General features: G+C 37.8%; 1 long non-coding RNA gene across 1 annotated transcript; it reads right to left on the bottom strand.

Moving 5' to 3' along the window:
• Positions 1-3172: 3172 nt before the first annotated feature.
• Positions 3173-11213, bottom strand: LOC137061905 (uncharacterized). Its single transcript, XR_010901184.1, has 3 exons — positions 10868-11213; positions 10317-10772; positions 3173-3388 (listed from the first exon to the last, which is right to left on the bottom strand). It is a non-coding gene; the product is annotated as an uncharacterized lncRNA (long non-coding RNA).
• Between the last annotated feature and the right edge of the window lie 1200 nt (positions 11214-12413).

Below are 12413 nucleotides of genomic sequence, written 5' to 3'. Positions count from 1 at the left end.
TTGTGGATAGACCAAAACTGTTTGGTCTAGACACAACCTTGAAGTTACTGACAGACAGGGAAACAATGTTCCCTTTAGAATGCAGTGTATGTTAGCATTAGTTCTTGCAGCTACAAGTCAAAATAACCAAAAAGGAAACCCATCTGTGCCGTGAGCTTTACCTGATAGCATTGATTGAATAGCTTGCCAGATTGCTTCCTCCACTGAAGGGGGCACATCATTATTTGCTATTGCCTCACGTAAAAATACGCCCGTGTGTCATTTTGCATGCATTTTTGACAAAAGGTTTAATTTCTTTGCAACCCCATGATGGAACTAATTTCCTTTTACACACAAAAATACACTTTCGATTTCTTTTGTGGTCAGTCTGTTTATCCTGGGCACAGCAAGATCTTGATTAGTTATCCTGGTACCAAAGGAAAGCTTTTAAGATGTCATTTGCTTTTCACCAGACAGCCATACAAGAGCCATTATTACAGAAGAGGCCCTTCAGATTGGCTTAAAATAATAAAGTTGTCTTAATGTGGGAGAAAAAAATGTTTGATGGAGCACAATGAGTTCTCTTAACACAACATAATCTGATTTGTCATGTCCAGGTCAGTCAGATGTCTTTTTTAAAGCCTGTTCTTTTCTTTTAACTCCCATTTTCTATATTCTTTTATGGGTAAATAGTTGGAATTTTCAGAATGTATAACTGAAAAATAATCCAATCCAGATCACTTATGATTCATCATATTTAATCAACAGTAAAGCATATTTGCGAAAGTCAACATCCGCGACAGCTCACAAGAGGAACATGACAAATGCTATGAAACAAGCAAACACAGGGCCACCTTTCCTCCTGATATGTGGCCTTATTGCACACACAGTTCAAACCAACGTACTTTTACCTTCTGCCCATTTGGATCACTAATGATTGTGGGGGAGCTGGTGTTGTGTGTCTCTGTGGTTTACCCCATACACACCCACTCAGTTATTAGGCAACATCAGCAGCACTTTTTTTTAAATGTTGCTACATTTTTGTAAACAGTATGATGAACACTTAAACACAATCAGATGTGCTTTTAAAACTGAGCCGTGGCATTCCATTTTATTTTTATGAGTTAATTAGAAAATTACTAAATCACTGCATTATACTTGATTAGTCAAGACCTTATAGATAGTAGAAGTAATAATTCTGTAGAAATCCAGTTAATTTGTTGGACAATGTTATGCGGCTCATGAATAAAAATCCAAAGTGCCCTTAACCCCAATGTCACGCCTGCTTGTTTTTGTGTAACTGTGTTGGCTTGGCATGGATCTGTGTGAACTTTCTTAATGGAATTCCACGTATGCCAATATTTTTTCCTTCCTCCCACCGTCACACTGTTGTTTGCAATTTGTGGCCACAAATCCTGCAGATTTCCAGCATTTAGAGTGATTTGGAGCATGTCAGGTTTTTGAAGAGACAACACAGGCCGTGAGAAATCAGTGTGAAGTTTTCTAATGCAGTGACCAGTGACAAAAAAAGAAGAAAAAAACATATTATTATCTGTAAAGTACTGTTATAGCTGATCACATGAACACATTCAATAAATTTAAAATCTGAATGATGGATATGGGTAAAAAAAAAAAAAAAAAAAAACGATATGGACAAAAAGATTTTGTCAATTAAGCCTAATTTAATACCCCAAAATGTGTAATGGTCTGGTATAGTAAGCAGCACACAAATGAGGAATGTATTTTATCAACTTATCATGAATAGACAAAAATGACAAAAGACTAAACTGAACAGGGAGTACACACACACACACACACACACACACACACACACACACTGTGTGTGTGTGTGTGTGTGTGTGTGTGTGTGTGTGTGTGTGTGTGTGTGTGTGTGTGTGTGTGTGTGTGTGTGTGTGTGTGTGTGTGTGTGTGTGACACCTGGTAATCCCTACGTTATGGGGACAAAATGTCCCCACAAAGATGGCAATATCCGAAATCCTTGTCCTTGTGGGGACATTTTTAGGTCCCCATGAGGAAAACATCTTATAAATCACACAGAAGGAGTTTTTTTTTGAGAAAGTAAAAATGCAGAATGTTTCCTGTGATGGGTAGGTTTAGGGGCAGGGGCAGTGTAGGGGGATATGATGTACAGTTTGTACAGTATGAAATCCATTACGCCTATGGAAAGTCCCCATAAAACATGGAAACACGACTATGCGTGTGTGTGTGTGTGTGTGTGTGTGTGTGTGTGTGTGTGTGTGTGTGTGTGTGTGTGTGTGTGTGTGTGTATATATACCAAGAAAAACTAAACTAAACAGAGCAGGGAAACAGGAACTAAGGGAAACACAACGGATGGTCAAAATAAGAATCTAAGACCATGACAAAATTATTATCATATTATATGTTGCTAAATGTAAAGAAATGAAATGAAACCATAAAGTTCATACTATTTGTTGTAATTCCTTGAAATGATGCCGCATTTAAATTAAAGAGTGCTGCATTTTCTATTGTAGTACAGCTATCCGAATAAAAATGACCACTGAAAGTCCCAAAAATATAAATGCTGCAATGAATTACTCAAATGTAATCTGTCTGAGATGAGCCAAAGTACATGGCAGTTTTAATACGTTTGATTCTATACTTTAATTTATGTTGTCATGTTCACTGATTGGCAGACACAGAATATCCCTTTTCTGATTGGCTTGTTTGACTCAGCAGGTGCCCAAGCAATCAACACCGATCGTAAGAGTTCAGAGTTCCCTCAATGATCATGTTTAGGAGTGTGAGAGTTCCATGTGTCTGGTATTATTTAGTAAAGAGGGTGAGGGGGTAATGTAACAAGAGGAGAGGAGAAACCAGCTACCAGTCCACCAGGACACTTGAGTTCAAATGTTAAATGTCTAGCCATTAGAGAGAAATGCGGATGATATGGCGATATTCTCATTGAGTTTCTAACACTAAGGTCGGCCTCTTTGCTGTAATCTAATGCTCACTTTGGTCTCCATCCGTGACCACGGCGTCTTCGAGGAGGGTCTATCATGTGTGAACCCATTGCGTCTGATCGATGCCCTGAACTGCGATAAAAATTCGTCACAGTGGGGCGTCTCATGTTCGTTCACTCCCCCCTTTGACACACCATTCAACATGTTGTTGCATCACATCTGGGAGACCATGTGGCCCCACTTACTCGCTTGACAGAACCTATCACTGGGTCGCGTTGGAGCCAGACCACCAGGCGATGCCTTGTGCTCTCTCTTGACCTTGGTTGCACATCACCTGGTCTAGATTAATGGTAAACAGAGGCCTGGGTTAGTTGGGTAGTCTCCTAGCTACAGGTCTTTCTCAGCACTGAGGCTGTGCAAGTCTTGAGCAGAGGGGGTCCTATTGTTATTGACTTCCTGCACGTCTTCTGTGGAGGGAAGAGGAAAGGGAGTTTACGGCGTGGTTTGGCAGCCACTTGCAAGCTCAAAGAACAATGTCAGTGGATATATTCTGGGCGTTTGTCATCAACACATTAAAACTTTTACAGCAAGTTGTGTCATTTCCATGCTAAAGAACTGCATTGGTTTCACTGTTCTCAACACATTCAATATTAGGGCCATTGGGCCCATGGCATTCATTTTTTTCCATTGATTTATTTAAAAGTAGTCCTACATTAAAAATACAAATCACACGTATTCTGTGTTGCATATGTTTTTGTATATTTTAATATAAAAAAATTAGGACATGCAATCCGAAATATCAGTTAATAATAAAAAATAATCAAATAAAACAATTTTGAATGAAGACATGAAGAGCAACCGAAATGTTCTGTATGAAAAATCATTCAATCAATCAAAATCAGAATAAAAGTACAGTTTCACTTCATAACAGTAGGTGGCGCTCGCAGAAATGCAGGTGTACTATTTGTTCATCACAATGCTGATATGACCCATTTGTATTTTTATTCATATTATTAAAAAAAAAAATGTTTATGACCAAAAGCATGACTCAACTTATTGGTTGTTAAATTTTCTTTGCAGTTTGATGGAAAATAGATTAGATTACATCACCAAATTGACTGCATGTGAATGTTTATTTCACTCTGTACAGATGCATAAGCAGATACAGATGTTCATTCAAATTAAAATGTCTATCACATCGTCTTGGTGTGAACATGCCTTAAGCCCACTTTAAATATGCATTGCATTTTCCCAGTATAACAGGTATTGGCAAAAAAAGTCTTCTTCTGCAGTCAGTTTTCTCTGAGCAACAGTTTGCATGGTACCTTGAGCTTCATCAGAAACCGCATTCTATTTAGTGGTACTACATTTGGTTTAAAACTTGCAATCATTCAAATAACACTTGCCTAAAGTAACCACATCTGTCAAATTGTCATTGTCACGTGACATACCAGTGTTATACACTATATTGCCAAAAGTATTGGAATCATAGATATACATAATAAAGGCTAGATGTCTCTTGCGCGCTGTTGGCCAATGGAGGTCGCCGTCCGCAACTGGCAGCCATTTTGCCACAGGCATATATACACACACACACACACACACACACACACACGCACACGCACACGCACACGCACACGCACACACACACACACACACACACACACACACACACACACACACACACACACACACATATATATATATATATACATACATACTTTTATAATAAGAATATCACTATTATAATAAAATAATTTATATATTTTTAAAAATTAAAACACAAAAAAACATGCAAACTAAGTTTATTTTAACCAGACAAAAGATTAGTTGTCATAAAATCATTATTGGTGTCAATAAAACCAATTGAACAGCTCGATTGTGGTCTCAGACTTGATAAAGTGCACGTAAGTTAGCCGTGATATACAAGCTGCACGATTAAGTCATTTATCGTAACGAAAAGCTGCAATTTCAACGTGTTAAAGCATCCAGATTTAGCCATGTTAATAACGTTTGTAAGAAACCAAACCATTTGTAAATCCGTCAAGATTTCAGCGAGATAAGAGTATTTATGTTCGTACAGATAACTCATCTTACATCAGGTTCCACAGAGCCCGACAAAAAGCTTGCCTGTGACAAGATGGCCGCCGGTGATGACGATGGTGACTCCTTCGTAAGATATCTAGCCTTTATTATGGATATCAATGATTGGAACACCCCTCCAAATCATATAATTCAGGTGTTCCAATCATTTCCATGGCCACAGGTGTATAAAATCAAGCACTAGGCATGCAGACGCTTCTTTTGTGAAAGAATGGGTCGCTCTCAGGAGCTCAGTGAATTCAAGCGTTGTACCGTGATAGGTTGCTATCTGTGCAATAAAGCCATTCGTGGAATTTCCTAACTAAATGTTCTAAATATTCTAAATATTACTAAATATTCCGTGGTCAACTGTTAGTGGTACGAGGTGGAAGCAATTGGGAACAACAGCAACTCCACCACATGTCGTTTGGACCTCGAAAGGAGAAATGTTGAAAAACGCCCTCCACGCGCTCCTCCATATAATGGCAATAAATGGCAACCAGGCTAAAACTTTACAAAAAGGATACAAAAATATAATTTACCTTATTATTAATTGAAAATACTGAGCTCAGCTGTCACTCCGTGCACATTCCTGTGAGTGAGCCGTCAGTCCAGAGTTCAGCATTTTGACTAAATAATACGTTTTTTTTTTTTTTTTGGCAAAACCTTATGCATCCTGAACAATTTCCATATATGGCACGCTTTTAACTGTATGTGACATGCCGCTTTTGTATCCTTTTTGTAAAGTTAGGACTGGTCACCAATCATTACCATGAAAGAATGTGTTCAGGACGTTTTTCAAAATGTTTCCTTTTGAGGTATGAAAAAGATAGAAGGACATAAGACATTAGAACAACAGCAGGGTGAGTAAAATATTACTTTATTTTCATTTCAGGGTGATCTATCCCTTTAATGTTTCAGCATACCAAGATATTTTGGACAATTGCATGTTCCCAACTTTGTGGGAACAGTTTGGGGATGGCACCTTACTGTTCCAACGTGACTGTGCATGTCTCGCACTGCAAATAGCTATATCACAGTATGATTTCCTTTTCCTCATAAACACTGACTACTGATTCATGCTCTTCAGATTTCAGCAGTGTTATTGTTGATCCATCAAGCCTTGATGATTGTTCTTGCATGTTTTCGAAAACCGAAGCAATAAAACAGAGCTTCCTCTAATTGTCCTAACTTGAACAGATGACATATGTAATGCTTTCAAAAAAGTGTTTCGCGTGGTCTCATTTTACACGTATAATGAGCAACTGGGAGCACATGGCATTGGCTAGATATTTAGCCTTGGTTTTGTTTATGAACCATGAGGAATGTGTCCTTGGTTTTCTATAATAAGGTGATAGTTAAAACTGTTAATTTATGGTTTTAGGTTTTATTTCCTGCATACGTTTGCATGTTGGTTGCAGTATGTAGGCCTAGTGAAGTAATTTAATAATAAAATATATATATATATATAATAAAGCATGATATCAAACTACTCAATGAGGCTTTCTTTTCAAGAATGTTTTTTTTATTTTTATTTTTTATTTATTTATTTTTTATATCAGGACAGTTGTATCACTGGTCTTTTGACTTTATGCCCCCCAAAAACTGTCAAAATTATTTTAAGCCAGAAATTAAATACATTCTAATCACTGAAGATGAGTAATACACTGATCAGGCATAACATTATGTCCACTGACAGGTGAAGTGAACAACAATAATTATCTCTTCATCACGGCACCTGTTAGTGGGTGGGATATAATAGGCAGCAAGTGGCCATTTTGTCCTCAAATTTAATGTGACAGAAGCAGGAGAAATGGGCAAGCATAAGGATTTGAGCGAGTTTGACATGGGCCACATTGTGATGGCTTGACGACTGGGTCAGAGAATCTCCAAAACTGCATCTCTTGTGGGGTGTTCCCAATCTATGAAAAGTGGTCCAAGGCAGGAACGGTGGTGAACCGGCGACAGGGTCATCGATGCACATGGAGATCGAAGGCTGGCCCGTGTGGTCCGATCAAACAGACAAACTACTGTAGCTCAAATTGCTCGGGAAGTTAAAGCTGGTTCTGATAGAAAGGTGTCAGAATACACACAGTGCATCAAATTTTGTTGTGTTTTGGGCTACATCAGCAGACCACTCAAGGTGCCCAACAGTGGGCATTTGAGCATCAGAACTAGACCATGGAGCAAAGGAATAAAGTGGCCTGGTCTGATGAATCACGTTTTCTTTTACGTCACGTGGATGGCCGGTGCATGTCTGGTAGCTGGAGAACACATGGCACCAGGACGCACTATGGGAAGAAGGCAAGCAGCCGGAGGCAGTGTGATCCTTTGGGCGATGTTCTGCTGGGAAACCTTGGGTCCTGCCATCCATGTGGATGTTACTTTGACACATACTACTTACCTAAGCATTGTTGCAGACCATGGACAACCCTTCATGGAAACTGTATCCCCTGATGGTGGTGGCCTCTTTCAGCAGGATAATGCGTCCTGCCACAAAGCAAAAATGGTTCAGGAATGGTTTGAGAAGCACAGCAACGAGTTTGAGGTGTTGACTTGGCCTCCAATTTCCCCAGATCTCAATCCAATCGAGCATCTGTGGGATGTGGTGAACAAACAAGTCAGATCCACGGAGGACTCACCTTGCGACTTACAGGACTTAAAGGACCTGCTGGTTACATCTTGGTGCCAGATTCTATAACACACCTTCAGGGGTCTAGTGGAGTCCATGCCTCGATGAGTGAGGGCTGTGAGGGCAGCAAAAGTGGCACCAACACAAGGTGGTCATAATTTTATGCCTGATATATATCAGGTGTATATTTCATTGTAATGTATTTCTGAATAAATTATTAGATCCGGACAAAATAAAAAGGTCCATTACTAAACATGTTATAGGATCTTTGCACCGATGGTAATGTTGTCTTTCAGCCTCTTCATAGATCTTATAAATGAGATTACCCTACATGTAGCTCACTTATGATGTAACACAAGGAAAATGCTTTTTTTAAATGCTGCCCATCATCTGTATTTGCTGTCTCCTCCGCTCATAAATAATCCACAGTAGTTTTTGCAGCATGGAGCGACATATCCATTATGGGCCACTGCAGGCTTACCTAAGCTGCTGATGTGTCTGATGTGCACAGCGGGGGAATGAGCCGCACTGGGCAGCAGTGTTTGGGGTAAGAGAATCTCTCAGCATGTGGGTGTGTTGTCTTAAAGAATGGTGCTGGCTGCAGGCTCACACGGGGGGCTTTTATGGCTAACGCATGATCCAGGAAATGGCTCCAATATGGGCTGGAGTGGAGGTCTTCACAGCTGACCTTTCTGGAATGATTTAATGCGCCTGTCAGCGCAGCTCAAGCTGTATCATGGGTTTGATGTGCGAAAGTGCATCAAGTGAATGTTTATTTCTCTTTTTAAGGCCTGTTAATTGGTTTATCTACTTCCGTTATTGAAACTATCCCATGTTTTCTTTGATGTGAGCAGCAGGAGCAGGGAACTATAAATAATGAAATCCGTAAACTTTTCATTGAGAGTTATTACAGCAATTATCATTGATTTACTCCTCTGCCTTTGCGTTTCAAGTATCCACATATAGGCTCATCACCAGTTATGATACACTTATTACTCCATAATGAGCAGAGTAAATTAAATATTGATGTTTGAGATGAGCTGTTCATGTTCTAGTCAATATGTTTCTTCAGCTGTTTGGCTCTTTTGGGCTTATGCGCATTTATAAATAGTATAACCCCTCTTAAAATACATTTCTCTTTCATTTCTACTAGTTGATTTAATTAATTTAATGTCCAACAGTGTATATGCATCTGTCATTTTTCCTGGAAGGCATTTCCACCCCAGTGTCATTTCCATCACATTAAATAAAGTATTTTCTTTAACCCTGCATTAATCTTTTGCCAATCATTATTACATATTCGGGTCTTTAGCGACCCGTGTCTTGATGGATCCAAGTTGAATAATTGTCATGGTAATATAAAACTTTTAGATATTAGATATTTTAGATAATAATTACAGAAAACTCAAATAGAGCATATTTTATGACCTTTTGGAACTTGGAAGGTTTCAGTTCAGCAGATGTTTTATACCATCATCACTGTCCTCGTCAGCGCTCCTTTCCCAGTAGCATCTGGCTCATATTCGCTATCTCAAACATATTCTCAAAACTTCATAATTTTCAACGTCTTTAAAATCAATGTTTTGATCGCCGACAGCTTCTTCTCCAGACCCAGTATCAATTTATAGTAACGCTAATATTTGATTGTGTTCAGTGTTTGATGCTTCCTATTCTTTTGTTTTTTTGCCTGCAGCAACTATGAGTGAAACGTCACGTCATCATTGTGTCTCAGATATTGCCACCTTGTGGAATAAAGGTGAAACGCATTTATTCATTTGTCAAAGATGAAATTATTGTTTCAGAAAAGAAAGAACTGATTGCAGAAACAATATACACACCACGAGTTGTTAGCGACCTTATACAATTCTCTCTTTTTTTGTGTGTGTGTGTGTGTGTGTGTGTGTGTACACTGACTTAGGGGGGACTTGTGTTGTGGGGACCTAAACTGAGGTTCGTATGAGGAAACAAACGTATAAATTATATAAAGTATGAATACAGTAAAACATATAGTAAAATAAATAGTAAAACATAGCCTATAAAATATAGTTTTCCTTTTCATTTAGTTTTTAATGCGTTATTAACATTTTTTTATTTCTATAAAAAAAATCAGTACTTTAAATTCAACTTATTAATTTAAATTATTGTTGAACTTAGTTTAATTGAATGTAGTTTAATTTAAAGTCTAATTTTCTCTAAAGTTTAAGATTATTTATTTTAATGTAAAATTATTTAAATTAACAAAAACAATTTCAATGTTTTAATGTTCATTAACAATAACAACGCTGACAGTTTTTTCTATTTGTATAAATATTGTTTCACAATAAATATTGAAATTAGTTATTAGTTAATTAGTTATTTTACTTTGGTTATTAAAGTTTAATGCATATATAGTTCTTTTTTATAAAAATGTTATATAAGACAAAATGTACATTAAATACATTTTGAAATGAATACATGTTAAAAAAAATCTAGTTTTAATGAACTTTTAATCTGTCAGTAGAGTGAGTTAGCATAGAAAACATACAGCATTGTCATCTTCACAGAACTGAATCAGATAAAGGTCTTCATACTCCGTTTTCTTGGAGAACACACAAATATGTTACCAAAATGGTCAGGGAGGCAAGGCATTTGGATGTGACTGTTTATTCAAGACAGTGTTTACACAGGACATATTTCAATACCTTTTGGGGATAGTTCCTCAAGGGGATTGTAGAGATGCAACCTCTGGATCATCCAACCTCTCCTTTCCTCTTAGCTTCTGTCTCACTTGCATACTTTGTCCAAATCAGATTAGGCTGTAAAACCCCTCATCAGAGCAGTCAGCAGCGCACAGGAATCATGCTGTCCCATTACTGCAGAACGAGCTAAACAAAACGTCCCTGAAAGGCCTGTCCTTCCTCTGAACAGTCAGCAATCATCAAAACTATCATCATCAATAATGAGTGCAGCTGGAAGTGGAATGGTTTAACAGTATAAATATATGAAGTTCTCACACAACTGCTGCAGATATCAGTTACACTGTTAGCCACGAGGGGCAAAGGCCGAGCTTTCTGCCCACTGTGGGAACACATGTGTGAGTTGTGCATTCATTGCTTCTTATTTGTCCTTCCTCTTCCTGTCTCTCTTTTTCTTCAGTTCTGGGAAAAAGAAAAAAAAACAGCTTAAACTAGTCTGACTCTGCTGGTCTAGTTTAGTTCACCCAAAAATGACCATTAACCCGTGATTTACTCACCCTAAAGTCATCCTATGTGTATATGACATTCTTCTTTCAGACAAATACAATCGGAGTTAGGCTAAAAAAAAAAAAGTCCTGGCTCTTCCAAGCTTCATAATGGCAATGACTTTATACTAATTTGATATCGAACTTAATATCCTCTGGTGGGTTAATAAAGGCCTTCTGAAGCGAAATGGAAAAATATACATAGGCCTATTTTAAAATGTAACGTCTAAAATAACTAGCTTCCGGTGGAAAGCCGTACGCAATTCGATATTTTTTTTACGGTCTATGAATTCGACTGACGGAAAATGATTAACGTTAAGGTTAACACCTGACGTCGTGGACTGGGCAACAAGCTCAATGAATCCCATCTTCTCTTATATCGAAACCAGCCGCCATTTCTCTTTATACATTCTTGTTTGTTTTTTTTTGTTTTACTTTAATTCATGACCGTTTTTTATTTTGCTCTATCATAGATATGTATACTATGCTTCTCCTTTCGTCAATACGCATGCGTCAAGGGTTACTTAGGCTAATTTCCATTTTTGGGTGAAGCTGGTTGTGTTGGTTTCCAATCCTTACCAAAATTAATCTGTTTAGCTGGTGGCCCTTTAAAACACAGATATGCTGGAAGAACAGATAATTATATCAGGGTGACATTTTTATTTATTTATTTTATTATTTTAGCAGCACAGTTGTATGTAATGCACCAGGCGTGTTCCATCTGTAGAAAGTGCAGTTTTAAATAGCAAGTGTTTAGTCTGCCATCTGGTGGCCGCTAGTGTTTTATACAAAATACCGTTTTTTAATGCAAATTTAGCCAAGCAGCAAAACTAATATTAACAGTGTAGGGCCTACATTTGCTACATTATATATTATAGTTCCATCTAAACTGATTATATCTCTTAAAGGGTTTTTTCACCCAAAAATGAAAATCATCTCATCATTTGCTCACCCTCAATCCAACCTATGCGTATGACTTTCTTCTTTAAGCCAAACACAATAAGAGTTGTATTAAAAAATATCCTGACTCTTCCTAGCTTTTTAATGGGAGTGAATGGTACCTTGTTTTTAAAGCCAACGTGCATCATTCCATCATAAAAGTAATCCATACAATTCCAGGGGGTTAATAAAGGCCTTCTAAAGCAAGCGATTTGTTTTTGTAAGAAAAATATCCAGATTCAGAATCAGCTTTGGGTAACGGCCGTATGCAAGTTGAATTCCTGCAGAAGAGATGCATCGGAAATGTTTTTAAATCTCTCTTTAGTTAAAGGAAGCGTATCAACATCAACATCAACATCAGTTGAGGGCTGCAACAACAACTTTTAAATCACAATATCCTGGCCGTTCTACTGTTGTCAGTGGTATTTGAAATTATTATGATTTCTTAATGTCTAGTGACATATCAGGGCCATGATTAATTGAAACATATTTCTTACATCCTTTAAAAGATTTAGCTCATCCACAGTCACACAGAGCTGAAGCACAACCAAAACGCGTTATTTTTTGTTGTTTTTTTAAAAGCTGCATAGCCTATACTGTATAGTGTACCTTTAATAAT

Source organism: Pseudorasbora parva, chromosome 23 (genome assembly GCF_024679245.1).
Source record: "Pseudorasbora parva isolate DD20220531a chromosome 23, ASM2467924v1, whole genome shotgun sequence".
NCBI lineage: Eukaryota > Metazoa > Chordata > Actinopteri > Cypriniformes > Gobionidae > Pseudorasbora > Pseudorasbora parva.
The sequence above is the reverse complement of the archived record's forward strand: the minus strand, read 5'-3'. Positions and strand labels throughout refer to the sequence as shown.